At 45.0% G+C, this 16,112-nt stretch overlaps 1 long non-coding RNA gene across 1 annotated transcript in view; it reads left to right on the forward strand.

The window, feature by feature from the left end:
* LOC310697730 overlaps positions 1-16,112 on the forward strand; it is a 434,827-nt gene that overhangs the window by 296,454 nt on the left and 122,261 nt on the right. The window contains exon 2 of the long non-coding RNA XR_014521171.1: positions 1,313-1,424. This is a non-coding gene — a long non-coding RNA (uncharacterized lncRNA). The remainder of the gene's footprint in view (positions 1-1,312; positions 1,425-16,112) is intronic.

Here is a 16,112-nt window from a genome sequence, read left to right on the forward strand (position 1 = left end):
TCAAACTCCTAACTGGAAAGGTGCCCAGCGTTCCAAACGACATTTATCAGACTTACTTGGCATTGGACTTACAGAGATCGACTTAGTTGGGACTGAACCCTTGAATACCACAAACCAAATCCAAAAAAATATGTTTCCTCTACTAGACTGCCCTCCCTGAGGCTGAAATTCAGATTGTCAAGCAGAGTTTTTCCAACCTGGGTATTTTGCAATCCTATTGTTGCACCCTTATGTAAGATGAGGACTGATGCTTCAGAGGGGCCCACAAAACCAAAGCCTGGATCCCCAATGGAAGTAATGACATCACAAAAAAAACTTGACAGGAGGGGAGGAAACAGACATGCCTGAGTTGAATTCGCAGGATCATGCCCAACATCAAAATAACCAGGTGAGCCAAAAGGAACAGCCAATTCCTCTAGACAATCATCTTCAGGAATCTGAGCACTCTGTAAATCCTTTGGAAGAGGATTTTCTCAGCTCCTTTAGGAATCTCCCTCAGGAAGAGCAACAAACAGTCATCAAGAGGCTTGATCTTATGAGCCAGACATTGAAAGAGATTAAAGAATTGGAGGTAGAGACTGACAATAGACCCAATGGCCACAACAGAATGATAACTACAGGTGAAACTCGAAAAATTAGAATATCGTGGAAAAGTTCATTTATTTCAGTAATTCAACTTAAAAGGTGAAACTAATATATGAGATAGACTCATGACATGCAAAGCGAGATATGTCAAGCCTTTATTTGTTATAATTGTGACGATTATGGGGTACAGCTGATACAAACCCCAAATAAACAATCTCAGAAAATAAGAATATTGTGAAAAGGTGCAGTAGCTATTCAATCCATAACACCTGCAATGGGTTCAGTAGGAAGCACAATCATGGGGAAGGCTGCTGACCTGACAGTTGTGCAGAAATCCATCATTGAGACCCTCCATAAGGAGGGAAAGCCTCAAACGGTAATTGCAGAAGTTGGATGTTCCCAAAGTGCTGTATTGAAGCACATTAATGGAAAGTTATGCAGAAGGGGAAAGTGTGGAAGAAAAAGGTGCACAAGCAGCAGGGATGACCACAGCCTGGAGAGGATTGTCAGGAAAAGACCATTCAAACGTGTTGGGGACTTTCACAAGGAGTGGACTGAGGCTGGAGTTAGTGCATCAAGAGCTACCACACACAGACGGATCCTGGAGATGGGCTTCAATTGTCGTATTCCTCTTGTCAAGCCGCTCCTGAACAAGAAACGACGTCAGAAGCATCTTGCCTGGGCTAAAGGGAAAAAAAGAACTGGTCTGTTGCTCAGTGGTTCCAAGTCCTCATTTCTGATGAGAGCAACTTTTGCATCTCATTTGGAAACCAAGGACCCAGAGTCTGGAGGAAGAATGGGGAGGCACACAATGCCAGATGCTTGAAGTCCAGTGTGAAGTGAAGATTTGGGGATCCATGTCATCAGCTGGTGTTGGTCCACTGTGCTTCATTAAGTCCAGGGTCAACGCAGCCGTCTACCAGGAGATTTTGAAGAACTTCATGCTTCCTTCTGCAGACGAGCTTTATGGGGATGCTGACTTCATTTTCCAGCAGGAATTGGCACCTGCCCATACTGCCAAAAGTACCAAAACCTGGTTCAGTGCCCATGGGATTACTGTGCTTGATTGGCCAGCAAACTCGCCTGACCTGAACCCCATAGAGAATCTATGGGGCATTGCCAAGAGAAAGATGAGAGACATGAGACCGAGCAATGCAGAAGAGCTGAAGGCTGCTATTGAAGCATCCTGGTCTTCCATAACACCTCAGCAGTGCCACAGGCTGATCGCATCCATGCCACGCCGCATTGAGGCAGTAATTGATGCAAAAGGGGCCCAAACCAAGTACTGAGTACATATGCATGCTTCTACTTCTCAGAGGTCCAATATTGCTCTATTTGCAGTCCTTGTTTTGCTGATTTGATTTAATATTCTAATTTTCTGAGATTGTTAATTTGGGGTTTTCATCAGCTGTGTGCCATAATATCACAATTATAACAAAGAAAGGCTTGACATATCTTGCTTTGCATGTCATGAGTCTATCTCATATATTAGTTTCATCTTTTAAGTTGAATTACTGAAATAAATGAACTTTTCCATGATATTCTAATTTTCTGAGTTTCACCTGTATAGAACCACCGGAGTACTGGACAAAGATGAGATACTTAGATGAGGAGGTGTCAGGAAATACACCTAAGGAATCCCCGCTGGTGAGTAATTTGCAAAGAAAAGGCCAAGTGATTACAAATGTGAGTACTTTATGTACGATGACTGAAATAATCGAACATCTGGATCATTCCACCAGCATTAGCAATACTCTGTTGCCTCAAAAACTGGTAAACTCCAAGAGTACATTGGCCAGCAATTGACTAAGAGTAAATCACTGTAAAACAATTAAACTTCTCTCATGGAATGTAACAGGGTGGACAAACAAGATCCAAGACAGTGATTTCTGTTCCTATCTACAAACACATGATATCATCTTTCTTCAAGAAACTTGGGCAAAAGAGGGCACTATGGTTGAATTACAGGGTTTTACAAGTTACACTCAACCAGCTCTTAAAACTGTAAAGTATGGAAGGCCTAGTGGGGGGCTGGCGGTGCTGGTGTCAACCTCTCTTAATGTATCAATTCAACAATGTCCCTTGTTGACCACCCCTAATTTTTAGTGTTGTCCCTTTCTGATAGTCTCCTGAGAAATACTTATTGCATCTGCGTGTACATACCTCCAGTAAAGTCTTGTGGGGAACTGAGATCATATTGGGAAAAACTTGACCAATTACTTGAAAGTATAGACTTTCTGTCACCCAACCCTCGGCTTGTCTTGGGAGGTGACTTCAATGCCCGGATCGACCTTGTTTCCCCACAAAATACAATATTATCTGGACTAAACTTGGAGGAGGACAAACCTGAAATCTGTCAGAGGGCAGCAATGGACACCACCTCTAACTGCGCTGGGAAATATCTTTATGAACTTATAATTAAGCATAACCTTTTGTTATGCAATGGGCACGGTCAAGGGGATCAAGAGGGTTATTTTACTTTTATCTCCCCCAGAGGATTTACTAGCACCATAGATTATATCCTAACATCTAATAATGTGCCAATTAACCGAGATACCTTCAGGATAATTCCCAGAGCTGAAAGTGACCACTTTCCGCTTGAGTTATCTCTGACATTATTCGTTTCTCCTGCCTTTCCTAAATTATTGGATGAAACGGAATATTTGATACTTGGAAATAGAAGGTTAAAATGGAATTCACAGGTCCAAGAAAAAATGATTCAGATCCTGGTTTCCCATGAATTTGCTTTATTAAAGGGGGAAATGATGTTAGAAACAGAAAACATAATTGGACTTTATGAGAACATAATCAACTGAATGCGCCCACTGATGACCACAACTAGTGTGATAAAAAACAAAAAGTTTAAAAGACAGACTTGGTTTGATAAGGAATGTCAGAATAGCAAAAAATGCCTAGCTAGGGAACTTAGAAATTTGAAGTTAAAACAGGATAAGCACAATCTTGCTCTACAAGCTGAGGTAGCCCAATTACGATACAATTATAAATTATTACTTAAAAGCAAAAAAAACACAAAACCCAACAAATATATTATGAACAACAGTGGAAAGCATTGGGAGATGCAGCACTTCAAAAGGACGCACGGAAATTTTGGCATCTGGTTGCCCAAGGCACAAATGGGCTGGGCTACTCGTTAGAAGCATCTGTCCAAGGAAAGGATTGGGTGATATATTTTACAGGAATATATGGCCCCTGTCCTGACTCACCCGCACAAGTTTACTATACTCAGTTATTAGAACTGCCAGAATGGCCAGACATCTCGCCCAATCAGATTAAGAGGCTAATTGTACGCCAACTAGCCAATAAAGCTTCAGGAGAAGACATGATCCCAATGGAGATCTATAAGATAAGACCTGATTTCTGGTCACCCATTTTTGCAAAACTGTTTTCATACATTAACAGTTCAGGTCGCATACCGGAAGGGTGGAAGCTGAGTATAATTGCCCCAATATATAAAAAGGGTGATAAGAAAAACCCTGCCAATTATAGACCCATTAGTTTGTTAGATGTAGCCTCCAAACTATATGCCAGGCTCCTTCTTGGGAGACTGGAAGAATGGGCAGATACAAATAAGGTGATATCTGAAGTGCAGGCAGGTTTCCAAAGACGGAAATCCACATTGGACCAGTGCTTTGTGATGAACTTGTAAATACATCCATAATTTGAAGCAAAAATTATATGTCGCTTTTATCAATCTAAAGTCAGCTTTCGATACGGTCCCAAGACATACATTGTGGCAAAAATTGGAAAAGACAAATATAGACCTCCGCCTATTATCTCTCATCAAAACATTATATACTGACACATCAATACAAGTAAAGGTGGATCTGGCTGGCCATCTCACCACTAGAATTAAGACCATTACTGGAGTCAAACAGGGATGCATTTTGGCGCCTTTCCTGTTTAATTTTTATATTAATGACATGGTTAAAGAACTGGAGGGCCTGCAGTTTGCCCCTGTCACAATTCTCGACCAAAAACTCTCAGTTTTAATGTATGCTGATGACCTAGTACTTGTATCTAGAACCCAGGTGGGCCTGAGACGGCTGCTTGCGAAATTAAATTCATATTGCACAAGGAATGCTTTATCTATAAACTACGATAAGACGCAGATCATTGTATTTGGGAAGCGCCCTAAAAAGCATGTTTGACACCTGGATGAACACATCATAAACCAAGTAAATACGTTTAAATATCTGGGATTGATATAATAATAATAATAATAATAATAATAATAATAATAATAATAATAATAATAATTTATTATTTATACCCTGCCCATCTGGCTGGGCTTCCCCAGCCACTCTGTTTTTTTAAAAAAATAATATTTATTACTTTTTCAACATTTTAAACACTACACAAAAAAAGAACAATAAAAAAGAACAATACAATACACAAACACTACATAACACTAACACATTAAACTGGCAAAACAAAACAAAAACAATTTAAAACACATCAAACAATTTCAATATCTTATCTTTCATTCACTTATTTCGACGACCTCCTCACACCTCCCTTTTTGTATTCCACTTCTGTTACAGTGGTACCCCGCAAGACGAACGCCTCGCAAGACGGAAAACCCGGTAGACGAAAGGGTTTTCCGTTTTGGAGGCGCTTCGCAAAACGAATTTCCCTATGGGCTTGCTTCGCAAGACGACAGCCCATAGGGAAATCTCAGGGACAGCGGGGAAGCGCAGCTCCTCCAAAGCCGGGCGGCGGGGCGGGAACACCTCCCGCCGCCGCCCGGCTTTGGAACGGTGCTCCGAAGCCGGGCGGCGGGGAGGGAACACCTTCTGAAGGCGGGCGGGGGGCGAAAGTCTTTGCTCCCCCCTGCCTGCCTGTCCCGGAGGGCTTTTGAAGGCAGGCGGGGGGGAGCAAAGACTTTCGCCCCCCGCCCGCATTCAGAAGAGGTCCAGGACCTCTTCTGAAGGCTGGCGGGGGGCGAAAGTCTTTGTCCCCCCTGCCTGCCTTCCCAGGGGCTTTTAAATCGCTGTCCCGGGGCGATTTTAAAATGGCGCCCGTCAGCATTTTAAGATCGCCCGGACAGCGGAGAAGTCCTCCGCTGTCCTGGGGTTTTTTAAAATGCTGGGGGTGGGAAGAAAAGCCCTTGTCCGTCCCCCGGACCTGGTCTGAAGGCGGTTTCCCTAGGAACGCATTAATTGATTTTCAATGCATTCCTATGGGAAACCGTGCATCGCAAGACGAAAAACTCGCAAGACGAAGAGACTTACGGAACGAATTAATTTCGTCTTGCGAGGCACCACTGTAATTGTTTCAGCAATTCCTTTCCATCTTCCTCTGTTTTCTATCCTATAATTATCTTAACACATTCTAACCTTATTTTTTCCTTTAATATTCTATTAATCTATTTATACTTAATTCCTTATAACATTTCTACTAAAGCCATATAACTTCATTCCAACATTCTTCTAACATTCATTAATTTTACAGTATTTCTATAAATAATCTTTAAACTTTTTCCAGTCTTCTTCCACCGACTCTTCTCCCTGGTCTCGGATTTCTGCCAGTCATTTCCGCCAGTTCCATATAGTCCATCAACTTCACCTGCCATTCTTCCTGGGTGGGTAAATCTTGTGTCTTCCAATACTTCGCGATGAGTATTCTTGCTGCTGTTGTTGCATACGTAAAAAAAAGTTCTATCCTTCTTTAACACCAATTGGCCAACCATGCCCAGGAGAAAGGCCTCTGGTTTCTTCAAAAGGGTATATTTAAATACCTTTTTCATTTCATTATATATCATCTCCCAGAGTGTCTTAATCCTTGGGCATGTCCACCAAAGGTGAACTCTAATCCTCAGATTCATCTCTTTTTCTTTAAGTTCAATCATAGCAAGCGTCAACTTATGTTCATCAAATTGCCTCTGTAGGGCTGGGACTCTCTCTCTCTCCAGTTGTGTTACTTTACATTCAGCAGCAACGGCTTTCTCCCTGGCTTCCTCCGCAGTTTGCCGTATCAAAGTAGATTCCTGTATCAATTTCTGGGTGGTTTCTGTATTGGTATTATTTATACTTTCTGTATTTAAGTCGATTTTAGTAGTTGGAACATCCACTTTCAAATTTATCGCATCTATTTTCTTGTTAAGCTGTTCCAATGAATCATTTATCTTATATAATGCAGCCACTAAGGCCTCTTCTGTCGACATTCCTCTTGGTTTTGAGTGTACTGGTGCAAAGGCAGCAGCAGAAGAAGCAGGGGGGCCTGATGTTAAACCTCTCCTGGGTTGTTGCCAAGTCCTCCCAGACCTTAATGTTTTGTCAGCAGTTGACTGGTCTGTTTTTCCCTTTCCATTTGCCATAGCACTTAAAAGATTCAAGGTCAGTCCCAGAGTCTCACAGTTTTTTATCTTGCAGCTGGAAATTCCCCTAGCCCAGCTCTTGTAAAGCAACCAGTTTCAAAGGCTTCCACTAGGGGGAAACAGTTTCTATTTGTAATAGTCAATATTGTCCTCTTTTAAACACAATTCAAACAATCCAAAGTTAGTTTCAATTTTCAGTTACTTTTACTCCTTTTTAAAATCGGCCGGAGACAGTAGAAACAATGTATTTCTCTTATTTAGCTAGCTGTTACTGAACGTTCTAAATGCTGTCAATGAACATTCCAAAAGACGCCAGTCCTGCTAGCAGCCCGTTTCCAGGGTCAGAGCGGCGGTATTTTAGCTCTCTTTGTTCTCTCCTGCAGGCATACTCAGTCCGCAACTCCCCCCCCCCTTCTTCTGCCTTCAAGGGGGGGTTTAATGTTCTTTGCCAATGGAAATTTAGTCTTTTACAAAAGGCTTTCCAAGACTCCAGCTTGCAGCCTCATTGCCTCAGTCTATTTACAAAAGGGGAAGGCGGACTTCCTGTACTGAACCTCCCCATTACGATACCAAATTAAACGTTTAAAAATCCAATTCTCCTGCTTCAGCTCTACTCACGGGTAATTACTTTAAAGTCAAATTGTCCACAGAAAAAGGTCAGCACTCTCCGACAACAGCTATGCGGCTTCGCTCCGTGGGAGAAGCAGACGATTCGAAGCACCGCGCTGCTCACCCCACGTCGCTCCGGACCCCCGAAACCGGGTTTCCCCGTGAGTGGGGGAGGCACAAAAGGTGCCTGCCGAATCCCACACTCACAGGCTTCTCCCGCCTGTGATTTTTTGCGGGTCTCTGCCTTCGCCGTGGCGGCCAGACCCAGATTCCCACAGGGCAAATTCCTCCTGATCAGAGGAATTCCGCCATTGCCGGAGGCACCTCCCCGGAAGTCCTCTCTTCCCCAGCCACTCTGGGTGGCTTCCAAAAAAAATTGAAATACTGTGATACATCAAACATTAAAAGCTTCCCTAAACATTTATTCAGAAACAGCATCTTGGAATACACAGCTATCCAATATTAAATTGCAAGCCTTTAAATCAGCAAAAGCTATTTTGAAATTTGCTGCCTGTAAAGGTGGAAATTTGGTCAACCCAGCTCTATCTGTGTATAAAGCAAAAACAATGGCCCAGATTTTATGTGGTGCAGAGGTTTGGGGTACTTCAAAGGTCTCTGGTTTGGAACCCCCACAGAATTATTTTTTAAGAGTTCTTTTAGGTTTACCCAAAGACGTGCAATCTGCCATGGTCAGGTTGGAAACTCGCATGTTGAGCATAGAGAGCCAAATAGATAAAAGAATCCTCTGTTACTGGTTTAGAGTTCAACAGATGGACAACACTAGGCTACCCAAAAAATGCCTGATTGAGCTCTCGAATGGATTACCCCTTAAAAACTGGGTACATCACGCTGCCCAACTGATGGGCAAATATGACCTCTCAGTGACTGAGATTAAAGAACTTCCCTTATATTCTCAGAAAAATATTTTTAAATGAACCATAAAGGCAGTGGCAACTAAAAACGATCTAAACTCTATGTACACATCTACATGCGCCCCATTATATTTTAAACTTAAGAGAGGCCAATGAACATACATCTTATTTTAATGAATTGACTTTTGCACAACTTTGGAAAGCTTTTACAGAGTTACGATTAAATACAATAAACTCTGCTTATAGAGATGGGAGACACAGAGGCATACCAAAAAACGAACGTGTTTGCATTAGGGGATGTCCTGAAGTAGAGGACCTTATGCATTATATCTTGCGCTGTCCCTTATAGAGAAATTTTTTTAGCGCCTATAATGACAAGGCCAGAATCCCTCTGACATGATTTTATATCTCCTCGCAGACACAGATAAGTATGTGACCTGGCGTGTAGCACTCTTTGCAACTGCCGCTAGGAAAATTAGAGCAAATTATATAGCCACCAACTGTAAAGGAGATGAATTTATTTGACCCTATCTACATCAGGCTATTCTCTATCTTTGTCACCAAACTCCGAGTATAATTGCACACTGTATTAACTGACATTGTTTTTTGATATATTAGTGGCCATGTGATGATTTTGGCTTATGGATTTTATTGTTTAATGTCTTGATTTGCATATTGGGGTACTTTTATAGCTCTGTTTAGAGTACGTAATGTTTTGATAATATAAATGTTTTAAGTCTTTTGTATCAATCCAATATATTTTCTTTTAATTCTTGCATGATTCTGTGTACATTGCGGCAGCCTTTGGCTATGTGAAATAAAACTGACTGACAGAGAAGCCTATGATGGAATTTAATTCCCAGATAGTTGAATTTGAATACCTGCTGGATGGGTTTTCCACCAAATACCCAGCTATAGCTCTTGCGTGAATTCCCAAAAACCATTATTTTGCTTTTATCAAAGTTCATGCACAATTTCATTCTGGACAGATAGCCAATACAGGAATTTAACAATTGCTTTAAACCAATTATTGTCCGTGAAAGCAAAATCATATCATCTGCATATAGGAGGATAGGAATGCTTAATGCATTGAGTTTTGGGCTGTGGGCATCCACCTGTTTTAGTGAAGACGCAAGGTTGTTAAGAAAAAGGTTAAAAAGAGAGGGAGCGAGTACACAGCCCTACTTTACTCCTCGGTTTATGATGACAGGATTTGTCATTTCATTCCCTGGTGTTGTTCTTATACAGCAGGTGTTCTTTGTATAAAGCTTTTTGATCAAGTAAAGTAATCTGGGTTCTAGGCCCATTGTCTCCAATTTGGTCCATAATAGCTCCCTGTCAACAGTGTCAAAAGCAGCCTTAATATCTAGGAAGGCCACATAGAGACGTTCTTTGTGGAGCCGCATGTACTTAGTGGCTAAATGGGATAACACCATGCAATTGCGTAAAGTGGATTTCCCTGGCCTAAACCCTGCCTGCTCTGGACCTATGATGTTATTCTCATCAAGCCAAGTAGTTAGTTTATTTAACAGATGTTTGGCGTACAATTTCCTGATGTTTGACAATAGACTTATTGGCTGATAGCTGGACAGCAGCTTTTTGTCACCCTTTTTAAAGATTGGAATAATTATAGATTGCTGCCATGAGTTAGGCATAATACCAGATCTATCTATCATAGTGAACAGTTCCACTAGTATCGGAGCTCACCCCTCTGACTTGGCTTTGATTAATTCAGATGGAATGGCATCAGGGTCGGCAGCCTTTCCTAGTTTCATCTGGTCGATTAAACTTATAACTTCAGTAATGGAGACATCCATGAGAGTAAAGGTGGCATGATCCTGACTATCAGGTGGGATACAGTCATTGAAGAAAACTGCCTTGAAATGCTCTACCCATAATAAAGATGGAACCAATTTCAGCGAATCATCCTGTGTCTGTGGGGAGTCTGCTACAGCCTTCCAAAAATTCTTATGATCTCTCATTAGGATGGCTGAGATTAACGTATCCCAACATGCCTGGTTATATCTTATCTGGCTGAGCTGGATAGTTTCCTTGAGTTGTCGGGATCTGGAGAAGTAAATATCAGGCAATCGGGAGCTGCCCATCTCTCTGAACTCTCTATAGATTCTCCTAAACTTGGTTTTAATTGCTATGGTTTCTTTGTCAGTCCAGTCACCAATCCCCCTCTACTTAGGTGGCCTATATGAGTGCAAGTGGGACAGTTCAGTTATTAAAATGTCAATAAATTCCTCAAACCGAGTGACTCCAACAACAGGGGAAAGAGATTGATGATATGCAGCTGCCACATGTGAGAGGACAGGCATCCGCAAAGGGTGTGTGGGATGTTTTAAGGAGACTCCACATCCATGAAACAGCCAGGTCCAAGCTCTCGATAAGGAAATATCTTTAGAAGGCCATGCTCAGACTGGGGGAGAGCATGTAGGAGCACCTTCATGGCCTGAACTTGAAGTTCATGGCACTCCAGGAGTGCGGAGTTGTTTTATGAAAGGAAGAAAAGGTCTGCATTGTTCTAAGCTCTCTGCCCGATAGCTGGGACAATTTGGTGTTAACTCTGGAGGCAATGCCTGCTACTGATTTGACAGCGGACTACGTCAGCGGGAAGAAGCGGGAGCGCAGGCAGACAGCATCCTTGGGTGTTTCGGAGGGCAGTCGACCTGGGAGGAGTGCAGGCGGCATTCCTGAGCAGCAGCGTTCCCGGGAGCCAGCCAGAGAGGAGACAGCGTTTGCCGTTCATTGATGCTTCAAGTGTGGATTCCCCGGGCATCTGCAAAAGTTCTGTCCAGAGGGGGCTGGTATAGGAGCCCAGAAACAGCAGAAGCGCAACAAGAAGCAGCAAAAGGCGCATTTTGCTGCAGCTGTGGTCAAGTGTGCAGACGAGGTGCAACCAAACACTTGGACCATAGACTCTGCTAGCACCAAGCACCTGGTCAATTCTGAGACGGTTTTTGCCAAGAAAACATCAGCGTCACGGAAGCAGATAGTGCTCGCTGATGGCAGAAAGACTGGAGTGCAATCAGTGTGATCCGTGTACGTTTCCTGTTTACACACACAACTGGACAATGTGATGTGTGTTCCTTCTCTTGAGAGTAACCTAATGTCTGTTTCTTGTCTGGTTGAATCTGGTTTTAGTGTGGTGTTCAGAAACACATGTTGTTTAATCCAGAAAGAAGGGAAAACATTAGGGAGGGCTCTACTTGAGAATGGCCTGTACTTATTGAGGGATGGTGTGCAGGAAGTTGCTTTAAGTAGTGGTGATGTGCAGCCTGAGTGTAAAAATGTGGCATTCCACAATTTCTGTTTACATCAATGGCACTGTTGCCTAGGCCACTCAAACTGGAGAAGTGTGGCCAAGATGGCTGATTTGAGTGATGGTTTTAAGCTAAAAGGCTGCAGCAAGTATCTTGATTGCAATGTCTGTAAGCAGGTCAAAAGTCACCGTGGTTCCTACCCATGAAGTGACCGAGTGAAAAACCCTTGCAGTTAGTGCATGCAGACATTTGCGACCCGTTTAATCCCAGCAGAGGCAATTCACATTATGTGTTGACAATACGGATGATGCCACACATTTTTGCTGGGTGTATTTGATGAAACACAAAAGTGAGTCTTTTACCATGTTCAAAGAATGGGCTGCGTATGTGGAAAAACAGTTCCCATGTTACGATATGAGAGCAACGCAGCTGCAAACTGGCAGCTTGGTGAAAACATCACATGATGTGACTAGCTGTGGGAAAGAATATTCCTGGAAGTTCACAGGCTTCTCAAAGCTTTGTGAAGTGTGTAATATGAGACCTTCCGTTTGCGCATGTGAAGGAAGTTTGACTTACTTGCTTGCTGAACACTGAACTGTTCGGTCATGTTTACTGTAGTGCTGCAAAGTCAGAAATAAAGAGATGTAAATAGACTTTCTGACTATCTCCTTTCCCTGCTAGGGATGCAAGGAGGGAGGGGGTGTGCATTTTCCACGCTGGGAAATGTCGCCTATCAAAATCTCCCTGGTCTGTCCGGGATGTCAGCCAGAGGAAGATTACCGGTAAACAAGCTCCGAGAGCAGGGAGAGGGGTCAGCCTCTCCGGAGGGGGCTTGTTTTCCAACATCCCATACAAAGAGCGGAATTTGCAGTCAGATGGGGGGTGGGATTTCTTTCTGGTGATTTCCAGGCTTGGCTTAGAAAGCGTGGGATAGGCCACAGGAAAACACCCCCACAGCCCCAAAGAAAACGGGGTGGCAGGGCGTAAGCATAGATCTCTGCAGGAGATGATGGATGCAATGCTTGCAGATTCAGGCTTGTCCAGGAGTTTTTGGGGTGAGGCTATTTTGTGTGCCAACTACGTGCAAAATAGATTGTTCCATGCCACTGTTGGGCAAGAAGCCAAAAGTAGACCATATGCGAACGTTTGGTGTTAAAGCATGGATCCATGTGCCCAGGGCTCAAGGCACAAAAGGGGACCCTAAAGCGTAGAAGTTCATATTTATTGGGTATCAATCTTTCAGTAAGGGGTGGAGGTTCGCAACTGGGCAAAATGGAATGCTCATGTCGCGCAATGCAAATTTTTGTGAACAGGATGGATAGGAACGATTACATGCAAACTCTGAGGTCTGGTCACGTAACAAGAAGAGTCCTACGGCATCTCCAAAGGATGAGCCCAGCTCTTTTTTGTATATTGGGGGATGGGGGTGGGATGGATGTTTGGTTGGGCTTGGGAATTTGTTTGATTTTGATGGATTTGTAATTTTTACAGTTTATTATTCGTATTGTTTTATTGTATTGTTTTCTGGGGTTTTTTTGTTTTTTGTTTTAAGGTCTTATTTTGTTCTTAAGGGGAGGGGTCAGGGCTGCCGGGGAGTGGGTCCCAGCCAACAAAATGGCTGGGGCATGTTCCACAAAGGGGGATGCGCTGGGACAACCGATCTCAGTGATCACGGGTAGGAGGAGGAGTTACACTAAGACCAGACCATGTCATTACAGAGGAGGCAGGTTTAGTCGTTGTCTGAGGACTATCCCTGCCTCCGGGTCTGGTCCTGACCGGACGGATACTAGAATCAGCAAGGGATATCCACATGACCTGAAGGTGCTGCTGTGCAATGCCAGGTCAATGATTCATAAGACCACTGCCATCCATGACTTGATCATGGATGGAGGACTTGACCTGGCATGTGTAACAGAGACTTGGTTGGATGAAGCAGATGGGCCTGTCCTTGCCACTGCTTGTCCACCAGGTTTCTCTTACGCACAGCAACCCAGGTCTTGTGGGCGGGGAGGGGGGGTTGCAGTGATTTTTAGGAAGTCATTAGTTTGCACCAGGCATCCTATTGGGAAGACCCAGTTCTCTGAGTGCATGTTCTGGAAGTTGGGCAATAGGGGCAGTACAGGATTCCTTTTGGTGTACCGACCTCCCCACTGTAGCAAGAATTCCCTGCCCGAGCTGCTTCAGATCGTGGATGTTCTCCTGGAGACACCTAGTTTGGTTGTCCTAGGAGATTTTAATATCCATGCTGACACGACCTTACAAGGGGCCGCTCGGGACTTCGTGGAAAGCATGGCCTCCATGGGGCTGTCCCTGAATAAGTCTGGCCCAACCCGGACATGCCTTGGACCTGGTGTTTACCTCTATGGATGTTGGTGATCTGACACTAAGTAAAAGCGAAACGAAAGAAGTGCCATGGTCAGACCACTTCCTGGTGCAACTTGACTTCTCCGCGACCCTTCCCCTCTGCAGGGAGGTGGGACCAATTCGGATGGTCCGCCCCCGCCACTTAATGGATCCAAATGGTTTCCAGAGAGTGGTAGGGGATGCTTTATCCCATGTTGATGGCCTTTCAGCTGATTCCCTGGTGGCCCGCTGGAATGTGGAGTTAACCAGGGCTATTGACTGTTTGGCTCCGAAGCGCCCTGTGATGGCCTGGGAATCCGATTCAGAGGCTGAACCGGAGGAATCCCAGCCTGCACAGGAGTCCCCGCCTCCAGGGCCGGCTGAACTGGGGCAGGGCCTTGATTCTGAAGCGCCTGCACCTGTGCCGGATCCTCAGGAGCAGGCACCAGGTGACTCCACTCTGGCTCCGGAGGTGGTTGAGGACTCAGTGCCTACAGGTGAGTCTCCACCTGGGTCCAGTAACCCTTCAGCCTTTCCTGAACTGCAGAGGCTCAGGGCAGAGAGGCGAAGGGAACTGGTTTCTCCCAGGAGGAGTGCTCGCCTTAAGGCCAGGAGAGGTGGGTCTCCTGGGGGCCGGGGCCGCCCCTGGCCTCAGAAAAGATAAAGGCCAGTCAGCCCGGTTTCAGGTTGCGGGAGCAACGTCGTTGAGTACCTGCTCTTGCCCGGACCCAGACCTGACCTTCCAGTGTTCCTGTCCCCGCCCAGCTTCCTGCTTCGGACCTCGCCTCGCTCCTTGTGAACTGTTTCCAGACCAGTGACCCAGGACCAGACTTTGACTACGCCAACGGTAACCTTCCCCCTGGGACCAGCACATGCCCTCTCCGATTGCATGGAGCCCGGACAGCCCCGTGGTTTTCCACGGATCTGAGGGCAATGAAACAATCGTTGAGACGGCTAGAGCGCCGGTGGCGGATAACTCATTCTGAAGCTGACCGGACACGGGTTAGAGCTCAATGTCGAGCCTACCAAGTGGCGGTAGCGACGGCGAAGAAGAATTTCTTCACCGCCTCTATTGCATCTGCAGAAAACAGCAGCAGGAGACTTTTTCAGGTGGTTCACAATTTAGCGGAACCACCTGCTACATCGGGGCCCAGTATGGGCCACATGATCTCCTGCAATGATTTTGCAAAGTTTTTTGCAGATAAAGTCGCTCAGATTCGGGAAGAGGTAGACGCCACCGTGGGAGCAGGGCCGGGGCGGGAGAGTGCTAGAGTCCTGTGTAGTCAAATTGCGTGGGATCAATTCCAATCTGTTACCTCCGAGGATGTGGACAGGCTGCTTGGACGAGTGAAACCAACCACCTGTCTCCTTGATCCTTGCCCATCTTGGCTTATAAAAGCTAGCCGGGAAGGGCTGGGCGATGGGCTTCGTGGGGTGGTGAATGCTTCCCTCCGTGAGGGAGCCTTCCCAGACCCGCTGAAAGAGGCAGTTATTAAACCGCTTCTTAAAAAACCATCTTTAAATGCGGCCACAATGGCCAACTATCGCCCAGTCTCAAATCTTCCATTCTTGGGCAAAGTGATTGAGTGAGTGGTTGCTGAACAACTCCAGGCACGCCTGGAAGAAGCGGACCATTTGGATCCCTTCCAGTCGGGATTCAGGCCTCATCACGGGACTGAAACTGCCTTGGTCGCACTGGTTGATGATCTCCGGCGGGCTAGGGACAAAGGTGAGAGCTGTTTCCTAGTTCTGCTGGATCTCTCAGTGGCGTTTGATACCATCGACCATAACATCCTTCTGGACCGTCTTGAGGGGCTGGGAGCGGGCGCACTGTCATACAGTGGTTCCGCTCCTTCCTCCTGCGCCGTGTTCAGAAAGTGGTGGTGGGGGATGAGTGTTCAGACCCCTGGGCTCTCACTTGTGGGGTGCCTCAGGGTTCTGTCCTCTCCCCCATGCTTTTCAACATCTACATGCAGCCGCTGGGAGAGATCATCAGGGGGTTTGGGCTGGGTGTTCATCAGTATGCGGATGATACCCAGCTCTACCTCTCTTTCAAATCAGAACCAGTGAAGGCGGTAAAAGTCCTGTGTGAGTGTC

The sequence above is a fragment of the Podarcis liolepis genome (assembly GCF_965112155.1).
Source record: "Podarcis liolepis genome assembly, chromosome: W".
Classification (NCBI taxonomy): domain Eukaryota; kingdom Metazoa; phylum Chordata; class Lepidosauria; order Squamata; family Lacertidae; genus Podarcis; species Podarcis liolepis.